Source organism: Argiope bruennichi, chromosome 4 (assembly GCF_947563725.1).
Source record: "Argiope bruennichi chromosome 4, qqArgBrue1.1, whole genome shotgun sequence".
Classification (NCBI taxonomy): domain Eukaryota; kingdom Metazoa; phylum Arthropoda; class Arachnida; order Araneae; family Araneidae; genus Argiope; species Argiope bruennichi.
The window spans coordinates 18376373-18390623 of record NC_079154.1 but is presented as its reverse complement, the minus strand read 5'-3'; positions in this window follow the sequence as shown (position 1 = coordinate 18390623).

Sequence of the window (14251 nt, the reverse complement as noted above, 5' to 3'; positions counted from 1 at the left end):
TATCCGATACATCACTGAGTAGAAGAAAGTTCAAGGTTTTATGTTTTATTTTCGAATACTTCCAGTAAGAGCAGAGAGTTGTCTGTTTACTAGAAAATAGCCATGACTCAAGAAAAAGCCGTTTTGTGTTTTGAAGTATGAAAAGAACGAATCATCGTTGCATTACAGCTTGCATTTCTAGGTAAGTTCAACAGTGAATTGCTTCATCATAAACGAATTCACAATATGTACAAGACATTCTTAGAAAATGGATACATACGCAAAATTAAAAACACTGATCGTCTGTGTATGTCCGGTGAAAATGTTGCTTTAAAAACGAATTATTATTATGGAACAATTAGAAAAAAATATATCTATAAATTTTCTTCTAGTTACTTAAATAAAGCAATTAACCTAAAATAAATAATTCATATTTTGATTAGAAATGTGATATTAAATATATCCTTATGTTAAAAAAAAGGACCTCATAATGTGCACTGCCTAAGTCCGCAAAATGTATAAATCTGCTACTGGATGAAACGTCAGGAACTAACATTGACTAGCCTTATCTGAACAACGGATATAAATGATAATGAATATAATGACATTCAAAGTAACTGCGGTAAGGACCTGTGATTAATCACTTAAGAAAGAAGATATTGATATTCTGTGCATGCAAAAATTAATTTTTTTTTGTAACTTGAGTGAAATTAATTGAATGAATTTTTTTAAGTACATGAATTTATAACAAGTAAAAATGGAAGCAATTTATATTATTTTATGAAAATTCAGGGATTTCCTAAAGAAATGCTACTAATGTTTAAAATAGAACAAACCCAGATTCTCTCGTGCAACATCAGATTGTATAAAAGTTTTTATAGTTCTTCTAGTTTAAATACCCCCTCACCCTCCAACATGAAAAAATGAAAAAAAAAAAAAAAACTCTTCATCGCGTTGTTTCCAAAGAAAGCCTTGTAATGCCAATGAAAACCGCGCATTGAAATCTTACCTAGTTAAGAGATTTCGATTATTTGTCATTATTAATTATTCTTTCGACAGAAGAATGAGTTATTCCGATTATCTTGCCGATTGCTCGAAGAGTTTCACCTTCATTTTTTAGTCTTAATTTGTTCCTCAATCTTTTTCTTTCTTCCGGAGTAATCTCTTTCTTTTAGAATCCATTTTAAGTCAAACACAATATGTACTATATTTCAAGAATTCACAAAATGCAATTTTAAATTTTCTTATTAAATTCTTGTTTGCAAATGTGTATCATATCAACAAAACCATGCTTTTTTTAAAATTCTATTTGTTGTATTGCCACCAAAATTAAAATGAATAAGTAGCAAAAAATACATGCAGACGATATTTTGTTCCATAAATTCAAAAAAGCTGAAAAATGAAGATTAATTTGCAAATATCCTTTCAATTTGTACCTGTACGCAAACTTTTTGATAACTTTTTGTGTAGTTTTAAATTATTATTAGTAGTACTTTAAAACAATATGTGTTATATTTCTGATTGTTGCTGATATTTAATGAATTGGTCAAGAAGTAGTTTAAATAAAAATTAAATTAATATAGTCACTACAGTGCGCTAGTATTGGTTCTTGAATGTTTACTGTGCGTTTGTACGCCGACATTTTTTGGCAAATGAATATTCAAATGTATGATGGGCGATAAATTCCGGTATTAAAAATTAAACAGTAAAAAGACAGAACAATTTTGATTGGAAGTCCGCTGCTTTACATTCGGGGATCGTTCCAGAATCGGTTTCATAAATTATAACAATTCATCATTTGCTCTCGCATACTCACTTATGACTGAAACTTGCATTTCGTCCTAACGTGTGAAAAGTTTGGATCGGAAATTTAGTGCCGTTTTAAAACCAGTCGGTAATTTGATTATTAATCTCCATTTTCATGATTTTTGTTTGTTTTGGTCTTCAATTGTTCTGCTGTTTTGAACAAGGACCATCTGGTAAGTTTATTTTCTTTGATGTAACGTTTTCTTTTTGATACGATTAACACTATCATCTTTATAAACGATATATCTCGTCTTCATAATTATTGTGCATTAGAATTTGATTTGCGCATCAGCTTAGATAAATTTGGCATGTTTAATTGATGTCAGTAAAATACATTTACTTTTTTTACCTTTTTGGTAAAAAATTTTTTAGGACAATCGCACTTAAAATAGATATTAATGTACATATGTTATCCTGAAGATCAATAACTGCCAAATGTGTTATATCAGCTATGAATGTGTTAATAACCGCAAAAGTTGTGGGGCGTCGATATCACTCAGGCGAAAATGACTCATTTTAATCAAATAATACGATAAAAGCATGAAATGAAAACAACAACAAAACAACCAGGGAATGGAAATACATTTATTTAAAAACACCTTAAAATGTTTGTCACTTTTCCTGATTTTCGGAAGTTCCGATTTCGAATTTTGATATTCAAATGAAATTTCTCTATGGTTTCATGTTACTATCTTTTTATTAAATTTGATTTGTTTCCTATTCGTAAAGATGGTATTTTCTTTATGAAGCGCAACTTAATCATTCGGATCCTTAATTTTCGATTTCCACTGCTTCAATTCAATAAGCAGTTCATCTACTAATTATTCTAAGGATTTATGAAAATTAACTTCTGATCCAAGTAGTGTGTGAAGCTTATTGGATCGTGTTTGCTTTTTTTTAGCTTCTTTTTTACTCTTTATAGGGATTGGAACTTTATGATTCCGGAATATCCTTGACAATTTAATGGAAGATTGCGGTTCTTTTTAAATTGATAATCAATAGATACATACACTTAATAAAATCTTATGCATTTAGATTTCGTTTGATCTTTTTATGGATATAATTTTGCATTTTACTGATTTATAAATTTTATTGACTCTCTAACTATCCGAATTTTGAAAATTATTATTTAGATGCAACATTTGTGAACTGGTTCAAATAATTTTTAAAAGGAGAAAACTGTTATATGATATTAATAATTAATAAAAGTTAATAGAAATAATTCAATGATGTCATAGTAAAAAAAAAAGCACATTAACTTTAAAAATTGCGAGTTGTATCAGAAAATAAACCGACTTTGAATCCGTGGAAATCGCATCAAAATTACATTATAACAAAAGTTATATATTAATTCATTTCTTATTAAATATTGATAATGGACGAATTTTTCGTAACATATTTAGGAACAAATGATAGGTATGTATAGGATAGGTATAGGTAAAATGTAGATTACATCACACATTTTTTAGCTAATGTCAACTATATCATACCAAACATTACCAGATATACGACGAGTTTTCTAAAGACTATAATTGGGTTACCACATTTGGCGAAATATTTATTGCCTGTAAAAAATTGAAGTTTGACGCTTGTATTGAATTTTTATGTCAAGCCAATGATTGAAATCTTTGGAGTTATGTCAATAAAATTAGTAAAATTCTTTAGTTTCTGTTTTTATAAATTTTTCTGCAAGATTTGTATTTGTAAAAACCTAATTTTTTATATAATTTCGTATTAATAATTTTTTTTTTTTTTGCGTTGCATATTATTGAACAATTACAGTTCTTCCTAAAAGCAATTCTACATTTTATTATAAAGAAGAGTTGCAATTTAAAAGTAAGTGTCACGCATTAGATGCACGTAAATAAATGCAAATTTGTTCTTCTGCATTAAATGGTAATCAGCTAATATTCAATAACTAAGCAATTGAAGTAATTTTTTTAGGTTAAATAGCTAAAAATTTCAGCATTTAGAAGCAGGTAAAAAAGAATTGGAAAATATTAAGATATTCTTAGGTTTGGTTTTTTTTTTTTCAGAAAAGTAAGCTTTAATTTATGGATTTAATCAACAACTAAGCAGGAGTAATTTTTATTCTGAATGTAATCTGTAATATAATGATTAAAAATTGTTAAATGTAAGTAAATTTTTCAGTGGTAAATGTTTTTGATTCTAATTTATGCTAAGTATTCTGCATTTTGCAAATTTTATAATACATTAAAAAAAATCGTTTTCATTCTGAAGGTTTTATTTTTTACCAATAAGACCATTAATAATGGCTTATTGCCTGTACATCCATAAATAATCTTTTTTTTATTATAAAGGATAGTTTTCAGTTATTTCCAGTAATGACAGTTTTGATTGTTAGGTCAAAGTGCTTCAGTTTTATACTTTAAGCAAATCATAAATAGCAATTAGACAAAAAAAAAACAAAAAAAAAAACACATTTTCTATGAACGCTGATTCGGCATTTTCGTAATCGAATTTTATCACTTTAATGGTATTATTTCGAAAATTGATTAAGATAGATCAATTTTATTTTGCATAATAATTTTAAAATATTTTTAATACCTCGGTATTTTTTGTGTGTATTTATTTCATTGTTCAGTTAATTTTACTTTTCGATATGCTCGGCACAACTTCATTATTTACATAGTTTTTTTCTTTTTTTTTAATTTCTAGCCTGTGTCATGTCTGTAAAAACAACTTGCATAAACATAAATACATTTAGCCATCATTAAGCCTTAGCTTGGATTGGGATAAATTGGCAAAACGAGAAGCATTATCAAAATAAAATAATTTAGCTTTAAACAAGTCAACTCCATTGATGGGAAATCGTCTGACGGTTAATGAAATTTATTCATTAAGAATTTTTGTTTGCAATAAATTTAAAAATCTTAAATAAATTATCAATTATAATTAAAAATTCAATTTGTTTATATGAAGTTAAAAATATAAAATCATCGTACATTATATAAACATCCTATCTTCTGTTTCCTTTGTTCCACTGTGTTATGGAGAATTATAAACATTCCAAAAATGGTAAATGAAGGAAGAGGTATAGACTCTGGGTTCAGATTCATTTTATTTCTGTTGGTATAGTGAAACATCCAGAATGCTTTATTTTTGATTTTTCTCGTGAGAATGTCGCTTAGAATGTGCTAAACGGAATTTAATGTGCCTGCTCGTTAAGCAAAACGCATTGCTTTCGATTGAGATCCATAATATTTCTTGCAAATGACCAGAATTACCTTTCCAAATGACTGACTCGCTCTATTTTGTATATGATAGTCATGATGTGTTTCGGTGATTACTTATCTGAACTTTTGATGTGCTTTTCAGGTTCTTAGTTTTATTAAGATATTTTTAACCCTTTGCATTCTGGAAAACTAATTCGACACGTAATTATTCACCAAATACAAAGACATTTATTGCTCTGTAAAATAAATAAATAGAATTGTTTTGAGTTGAATTCTCTCTTTTAATAAATTTGCATCTTCTTACTACCTTGCAGGTATTTTTAACAATCAAAATTAAATAAATTAATAAAAGGTCAAAAGGATGCACCGTCTTGAATGGCGAGCGAGAGCCACCATCGGAGTGCAAAGAATAAATAAATATTAACCACTTAACTGTTTTATTTTCTTTACTATCTAATAAGATGACATCTTCTATTTTGGGAATATTTTCTTATTTTGATTCAAATGGAAATCCATTGAATACTTGACTTATCTATGTATTCGAAGTAATTTTAATATTGAATTATAATCGTTATGAATGGTTTATTTTTTTGCTTACAACTAGCAAAATTCGATAAATCGATGCACGTATGACACTTGGGCAAAACACTTAAGCGTTTAATTGCGGTGAATTCTGGCAAAACGTGGGGAGAGTGGGGTTATTCCGCGTAATAGGAGATTGCTTCTTTCGGTCGTGCATTCTGAGATGAATTTATGCAATTTCGAACATTCTTTTTATAACTTTGCTGAAATTGTCAGATTTGCAGCTGTTTTTGGTTTCATATCACATCTAAATCAAGCTACCTAAAGTATGTAAATCTAGACATAAGTTGGTTAGTAGAAAAATTTCAACAAATACAAACTACACCCATCAGGGATGAAAAGAAATGAAGTAACAAATAAAATATGTGTTAAAAAGAAACAGAAATACTCAAAAACATAAGCTCATAAATAAACTTTACATAACATAATAAGGAAACAAATCGATAAGCATATACGAAAGAAAATTAAATTTATAAGCATATATAAGATTTAAAAACAAAAGTAATAAAATAAAATGGACGAACCTTATCAGGAGGAGACGAGGAACAAAAGTTTACAAAGTATGTAAAAAGAAAACCTAAAGTCTAGAACAGTTTAAAGATGGAGGTGATGGCTCTTATAATCTAATTTAAGACCCAATTAAGTTTGCAAAAGTAAGAAAAATCGAGGTTATGCCCGTCAGATTAAAAATGATAGTTAGTTGCGTTAATTATTAGGATAAGTTATTGAATCACCGATTTTGAATACCTCGAAAATTTTAGAAATAGCATTTTTATTAGAGTTGATTAGATTAAAATACATTATTGGAATATTAATTTTTGAACCACAATGAAAAAAAATTAACTGAAGGCACATTCAGTTTAAAATTTTTCCGCGAAGTCTCTGTCGAAAACATGAATCGCACCTTATATTTTTCTGCAGTATAATGGTAAATCAAGAATTTTAGAATAACCGAGGTAAAAAAAAAAAAAAAAAATGGTGTATAGCAGTTAAGAGTTACATTTCGAATTAATAATTTTACATCCAACTTCTCAATGTCTATTAGATTCCGAAATATCATTTAACCAAAATTTTTTCTTCTCTTATATCAAATTCAAAATAAGAATATTGAACTGGGATGACTTTTCTCCTGCAATAACTTTTGTATTGACTCAATAAACCCTAAACTCATTAACTGGCTATCAATATGTGCCTTCATCCAAATAATGTCCACTTACAACATGGCCAAATTTTATTTTTCACTTTATTAACAAACTAGCAGTACCCGCACAGCATTGCCTGTGGCATAACATCTAAGAGGAAAAATTTTTAGGCTTAAGTCTAGCCTCCACCCGATGTGACATGGGAATGTCATGCGGGATCAAAAAGATTCTCTTAATAAATACGTATTATTGTATATATTTGTATTTATATCGTTAATAGCATGACTCTCTTCACTAATCATAGGAAATAGATAAGAAAAAAATATTAAATTTTTATTAATTTGTTTCAACTCTATACGTTAGTGTCTTAGTTTGAAAAGTTTATAAAAATTAATGTTTGATATAATAATGTCTTAAGAACAATTACGGGCTTGCGAATAGTTTCCATTTTACTCTCTTTCTTCGCAGTTTTTGTTAATTCGTAAGATGAAAAGTTGTGCAAGTCTACGTATTCTGCTGCATTAATCATGTCTGAAAAATGAAAAACGACTTCCTTTTCGGGACCCTTAACAACTGAAAACTAAAGAAGAAAGACTTGCAGACAATTAAAGTACCCTTGTTCAGCTTTTAACGCAAATCAAATTTATTTAAAGTGCAGAGGATGACGTAAGGTGAAATAATTTGTTCTGTTATTCATCATTTCATGGAAAAATTAAATAAACTTTAAAGGCAACGGAAAAAATGTAAAGAGTAGTCGCTCATGTTTTAATCTTTTTGCAAACGATATTCTTTTATTTTTTAAACTTTAAAATGACTCTAGGCTAAAGAAATGTTTACTTTAGAATAATTTTATTTTCGAAGTAATTATTAATCCAGGCTTAAATTGTAATTATTAATCCAGACTTAATTATTAATTCAGACTTTAATAATTATTTATTAATCCAGACTTAAAATTATTAATTAGACTTAAAATCCAGATTTAATTATTAATCCAGACTTAAATTAAAATCCGCAGTACGGGTACAGTAAGTAAAAAAACGCATCTGAAATGATTAATCCAGACTTAATTATTATTTATTAATCCAGACTTAAAATTATTAATTATTAATCCGGACTTAAAATTGCTTATCTAGATTTCCATCAAACTTAATGTTTATTAAGCTTGTACTCCAAAATCGAAATATGTTTTCCATTTTTTTTTAAACGGGTGAATTTTTTTAGAAAGGATGTGAAAGTTTGAATTGTAGCCTTCTTTCACGATTCGAAGACTTGTGTAATTTGGTTTGGTTATATTAACGTCCCGTTTGAAGCAACACTAGGGCTATTTTGGGACGGACCTCGTAATTTTAAACCGCGGTCAGATGACGAGGACGACACCTGAGCTGGCACTCCCCTCACCACACCAGCGGGAGGACGTTTGGTCAGGACGGATTTTAACGTGCAACAGACCCCCTTACACGACGGTTCTTCGGTGGAATCGGGTCTCGAACCTGAAACCCTCCGGTTCCGAAGCCGAGACCTTACCACCAGGCCAACGCGGCCCAAGACTTGTGTAAAGTCATTAGCCAAAGGGGATTCCCTAAAACTCGAAGAGTTATTTATATATTACATTTTTAAGCAATTGATTACCGACTTCAACCACTTGTTCGATTCTGAAAAAAGTTTAGTTCCTTATAAAAATTTATGGCCTGTAAATAGTCTTTGGTGGAACATCGATCCTTCATTTTCTTGAGAGATCTAAAAACAATTTCACTCTTTTTGTTTTCAATGGAAAAAATCTCAATAGCATTCCCCATACACGACTTGTACCCGTTTTTAAATTTTGTTTCATTTGAATGTTCTTGGTTCCTAAATGCATCATCGAAGGTCATTTACCTCTCTCTCTCTTTCCATTTCGGAAGAGAGTGTGAAATAAATTACCGGAGTTCTCAAACTTAACAGCCGAACCGATTTCGCCAATTAATTTCGTCACCTTGAAGTATACTTAAAATGCTGTATCGTTATTATTGCAACTATATTTCCATTATATTTTTTTGTGTAATAAGATGTGTTTCAGTAAAACTGACAGACACGAATATATTAATCTTTATTGTACTTTCCGAAATTCGGCAACCCTATTAATGCTGTTAAAAGAATTAAATCGACAAATTTAGATAAAATACATCTTATCAATGCAAAATAAAATCATATTTTGAATTATGGTTTTATAATAATGGTGGGTAATTCTGATGGGGAAGCAATTCTTGGTGAAATTGGCGAAATTGATCCAGTTGCTGAGGATGTTTTCGTCTAAGTTTTTAATGATCCCACTCGAAAATAAAAATGGAGGAGGCAGATGTCCCTTTATGACCTTTGATGATGATAGGGGTTATGGATTTTTTTAAAAAGATAAAAAATTGATGAAATCGTTAAATTAGATACTTTATTTGGTGGTTATAACTGAAGAACTCGTTCAAGAATTTTTTCCACATAGAAGGTTCATGAGATTTCGATTGAGAATGGATAGTGATTGAAGATCAGGTGACCATTTAAGGTATAACAAACAGTCATTGACACCCGTGTTGCCCCTCCTTATAAACTATTTTATGAGTATATTTCCTGTATTCTTCCTTATATTTCCTTCTTACTTTCATTTTGGAATTGCTCTTAATGCTATAGTGTTTATGTTTTTTAGATTTATTCGTACAGCTATGAGGAAAGGGATAAAAGTGAAGAACTGAGAAAAACATTCACACCACCCAGACAGAAATGAATAGCCAAGTTAGCAGAGACAAAAATGTACGGTACCGAAGAAAAATTTGTTTTCTTTTGATGTGAGAGAATTCTTTGGACGACAAATAAAGAGCTCCCCTAAATATAAAAGTTAATTCGCACTTGATTCTTTAAACAAAGTATCAAACCTTTCATTTTACCTCATTAAATATTTGTTACTAAACAAGTTTCGCTCTTTTTACTAAAAAGTTTCTTTATAGAGCCCCAAATTTTGCCTTCCAGTCGTAATTTATGTTTTTGTTCCTACTTAATTTTGCATGTGGTCAGAATTACGGCTGATAATTTTTAATTATAGTTTTAGCGCAATTTGACCGAATGTGACTTTTTTGGCCATTAAACCTAAAAATACCTGTCTGCTCTGTAAATTCCTCAGTTAGGCTGGAAAATGATGAAATAAAAATTGGAAGGCAATTACCGCACAACACTCTCGATGTACGAGAGTTTATGTTTTGGGAAAAAAAGATACAAATACATCACGGAGTGCAAATTAACGTTCACATATTTTTTTTAGTTTAAGAATAACTATTTGTCATTCGAATGTTAAAGAGATGTTAACCCTTAATTACATAGCAATGTAGATCGGCATCATATATTTAAAATATCATATCTCGACAACCATTGCACGATGTTTTTTTAAAAATTTTGATTTTACCACGACAATTTTATTGTTTCCGAACACAACTAGAATCTTTGACAGTTTATTTCTTTATCTGTGACAATTTTCTTTGTTGGCGCTCTATCTGAGAGCAATTTCATTTCGGCGGGTGTTACGAATTACGATTATTTATATAAAATGTAATTAAAACATACAGGAAAAATTGTTTTCGGATAGAAACAAGGTAACCGCAACAAATAATATTTACATTTTTGCATATACTGATAAATCTATGCAAAAAATATGTAGCCTTTTCATGATGTAAAAATACATCAATATGCAAAATCGATTCTACATAAGTTCACTAAACCCAGAGGGTCATGTGCCGTTTATGGATGCATAAAAATGCGACGTTGGTCACTGGCCCATATTTTCAAACAGATTGAGGTATAAAATTCCCCTATGTAAGGGTACCATATATTGGTTATGTAGTAAATGCAATGTTCCTTTATGTTTAAAAGATAAAATTGTTTCAAGAATTTTCATGTCTTTTAATGTAATGAGAAGTATAATTTATGTTTGAAATATTATTGTACGCAGTAGATTTGTAGAACTCAAGGAATGATTGTTTATGATGATGTAGAAATTTATAAATAGATTTTTTTGAAAATTAAATAACATATTATATGAGTTTTTCTTCCATTAAATACATCCATTTCCCAGTTGATTTCAAATTTTATTTATTGAAAATAAAAATTCGAGCATTTAAGGGTTAAATATATTAGTAAATGTTTTTGTACATTTCACTTTTTTGTTATAAAACACTTCTTAAACTAATTCTTGAACTTGCATTTTACTTTGAAACGTACTTTATGTTTTCAATTCAAACTTTTTAACCATATCTTTGGCACTACATGACAGAATGTAATTTTTGTGCCATTAAAACACAAAAACTATTTGCTTCCTCTCCTTCTTTACGCCGGAAAATGATGAAATAAAATTTAGAAGCCAATTACCAAGCATCTCTTTTAAGGGTACACTAAATTATACTTTAGGAAAGTGAATATAAAAGTTTTCCGAAGTACAAATTAATGTTCGCGTCATTTCTTAGTTTTAAGAGGTAGCTATCTGGTACCCGAATGTTAATGTGCCATTAAACATATTTATTATTAAAATCTTCGCACATTTCGCCTTTTTTTGTATTAAGACGCTTCCTAGACTATATCTTCAGTTTACATTTTACTTGCAACTGTACCTTAAGTTTTTGATTCAAACTTTTAAATATATTTGACACTACATGGTAGAATGTAACTTTTGTGCCATTTAGACAGAAATATATATTTACCCTTCAAATGTCCTTCATTAGGCTTGGAAAATGATGAAATAAAATTCGGAAGGCAATTACCAAGCATCTCTCTTGAGGGTGAACTAATTTACACTTTGGAAAAGTGGATATAAAAGTTAACCGAAGTACAAATTACCGTTTGCGCCTTCCCTTATTTTGAGAGGAAGCCATCTGGCACCCTAATGTTAACGTGCCATTAAATAATCATGCGGGTTTATTTTTTAATTTTAAGCAGTATAGTCTGCAAAAAAAGTGTTATCTTAATGCTTTATTTGTAATAACTTGGAGCGATTTTTAAATCTCATACTTTTAAAAACGGAAAGAAAACGAAGTATTTAGTGGATTTCCCTATTATCTTCCTAAAATTAACGAAAGAATGCGATTGCGGAAATTACATTTAATTTATTTAAATTAACAACTCGTTTTGAAGAAACACGGAGGCCATTTTGAGGCTCGAATAAATAACAAAATAGGAACAGATTCACAGGAATTTTTGAAGAGCAAATTATGATAATGAAACCTAATTAAATCATCAAGAATACGATTACCTCGATTTCTTAATGGGCCATGCGACTTGGGCGATTTTTGTTGAGATTTTTAGATTCAATTCTTCCAAAATATTTTTCCAAGTTTTTTTTTAACATATACCCTTTTTTTTTTGTTAAATGAATTATCTTATAATTAAATTATTAAGGAAGTCTTGGTATCATTGTTAAGTATCTGGAGGCCTAGATTTACTCGGCGGTTTTTTTTCTGTAAAATCCTAAATAGAATCCTACCGTATGACTCCTTTAATGAACATAAACGAAATCCAATTGAACTGCAAATTCGGGATCGAACATGAGAAAAATGCATGAGTGTCTGATGCCTTAACCACTATTTCATTTCTGATACGCTTATGCAGATCATGTATAGCCACATGTCAATATTAAGTTATAAAAAATATTATTTTTCTGTATAAAATCGCATTTTCTCAGGAAGGACACCTATATAGATAAACTTAATGGCAAAGCCTCATCTAAATATAAAATTTGAATCAAATTGTTACAGTCGTTAGATATAAAAGAAATATATATATATATAATATACGAGAATTGCTCATTTAAAATTATAAGATAATTTGATTATTTCGTTGAGGAACTTGGTTCGAGACTCGAATTTACGATCATTTCGAAGATTTGGTTCATGTTAAATACATGATTCATATTGCCGTATTGAAAAGAAGCAATCGACTCTCCATAGCAGAATGATCAACACAATGGTTTCAAAATCAAGAGATCGTGAATTCGAATCCCGTTGGCTACAATAAGATTCAACATTTGCGTAAATATTTATTTAATTACTTGATTTATGTTCTCCTTTATTTCATGTTCCAGAAGATTATGGACCTTTCTTTAGTTTACCAGATAAGTGTTCTGGACTTTTCTTACTGTCTCCAGAAAAGTATTCTGGAACTTTTCCCTGCTGGTATAAAAGCCGAAGATCTCTGTCACAGTATTCAGAGTTGTGCAAAGCTTGTCCTTGCACTTCGTTCCTTGAGTTAAGTTAATAAATTGGTTTAGCCTATGTAGTTAAAGTGCCCACGAGAGAATATATGCTACCATTTGTGGGCTGAGAAAGTTTGAAGAGGGGCTGGTCCCAGTAATTGACTGCTCGCAAAATAGTTGGAATACTCAAAAATAGTAGAAAAACCGTTTCACAAGCAGATGTTCCGATTAAATTTATTAACATATTTGAGATCTGCGAAAAGAACCTTTACAGTGGGAATGTTTCCAATTGGAATCTTCTATTCATTCAATATAGTATATTGCAGTTTATTCAGAAAAGAAAAAGTGTTTCAACAAAGATGTTTCTGATTTTTCTTATTTTATCAATAATAAAAATCTGTAGAAACTGTATTTCCATAGTATAGGACAGTTAACGTTACAATTAGGAAAATTAAGATTAAAATGTTATTTTTAATCATCATTTGCTTCTTGGCTTTAACCTTGTCTAAGGCCATGGGAAGTATACTTCCACTAACTTTGTCAATCTTTGTATGAAGTTAAGTAGGTCGGCATAAGTTTTGATAATTTTTTTCAATAAGACAGAAACTTAGATGTTTCAGTTCCTTATTTCACACAAAATGGTGTGTCGAAGATTTGTTATTTAATTATTAATTAACCAATTAATTAATCAAATCAAATTAAACTCATCTAAAAAGCTAAATGAAATATCTAAATTGATATCAATAAAAATATCAATTCTAAAAATATTTTAATCTAGAAAAAAATGGCCTTTTAAAGGTTTACGTCATTTGAGAGACGTTTTCTATTTTTCATATCTACTGTTGGTAGTTCATGCGATATTTTAAATTTTAGCTAGCCTAAACAGAAGAGATCTGTAAAAAAAATTATTCCAGATTTCATCTTTACCGATTCAATTTTGTGTAAGTTATTATAGAACAAGCAATCTTTGGCCTTCTGTCTGTTAGTATTTTTTAAATGGTACCAAAGATTCTCTCATTAAAACAGTTAACTTATTTGATTTAAAAATTCGAACAACGTCTTCGGTATAAGACAGTAGAATTTTTGTGAGAATCATTAAAATTCACTGCACAAATTTTGAGCAATTTTCAAATGTTTTTTTTTTTTTTTTTTTTTTTTTTTTTTTAAATTAACACATATGAATTTAAAAGTAGCCCTCGAGTAAGAAAGACGTTATCTAACTAAACTGTCAGTTCGAAACACTTATAAAGCAATTTACAGCTAAATAAAGATTTGTTTTTTATGTAGAAGTCACTCTGGTTATTATAAATGTTAATAGACAGAGAATAAATGAGACGGAACTGTCA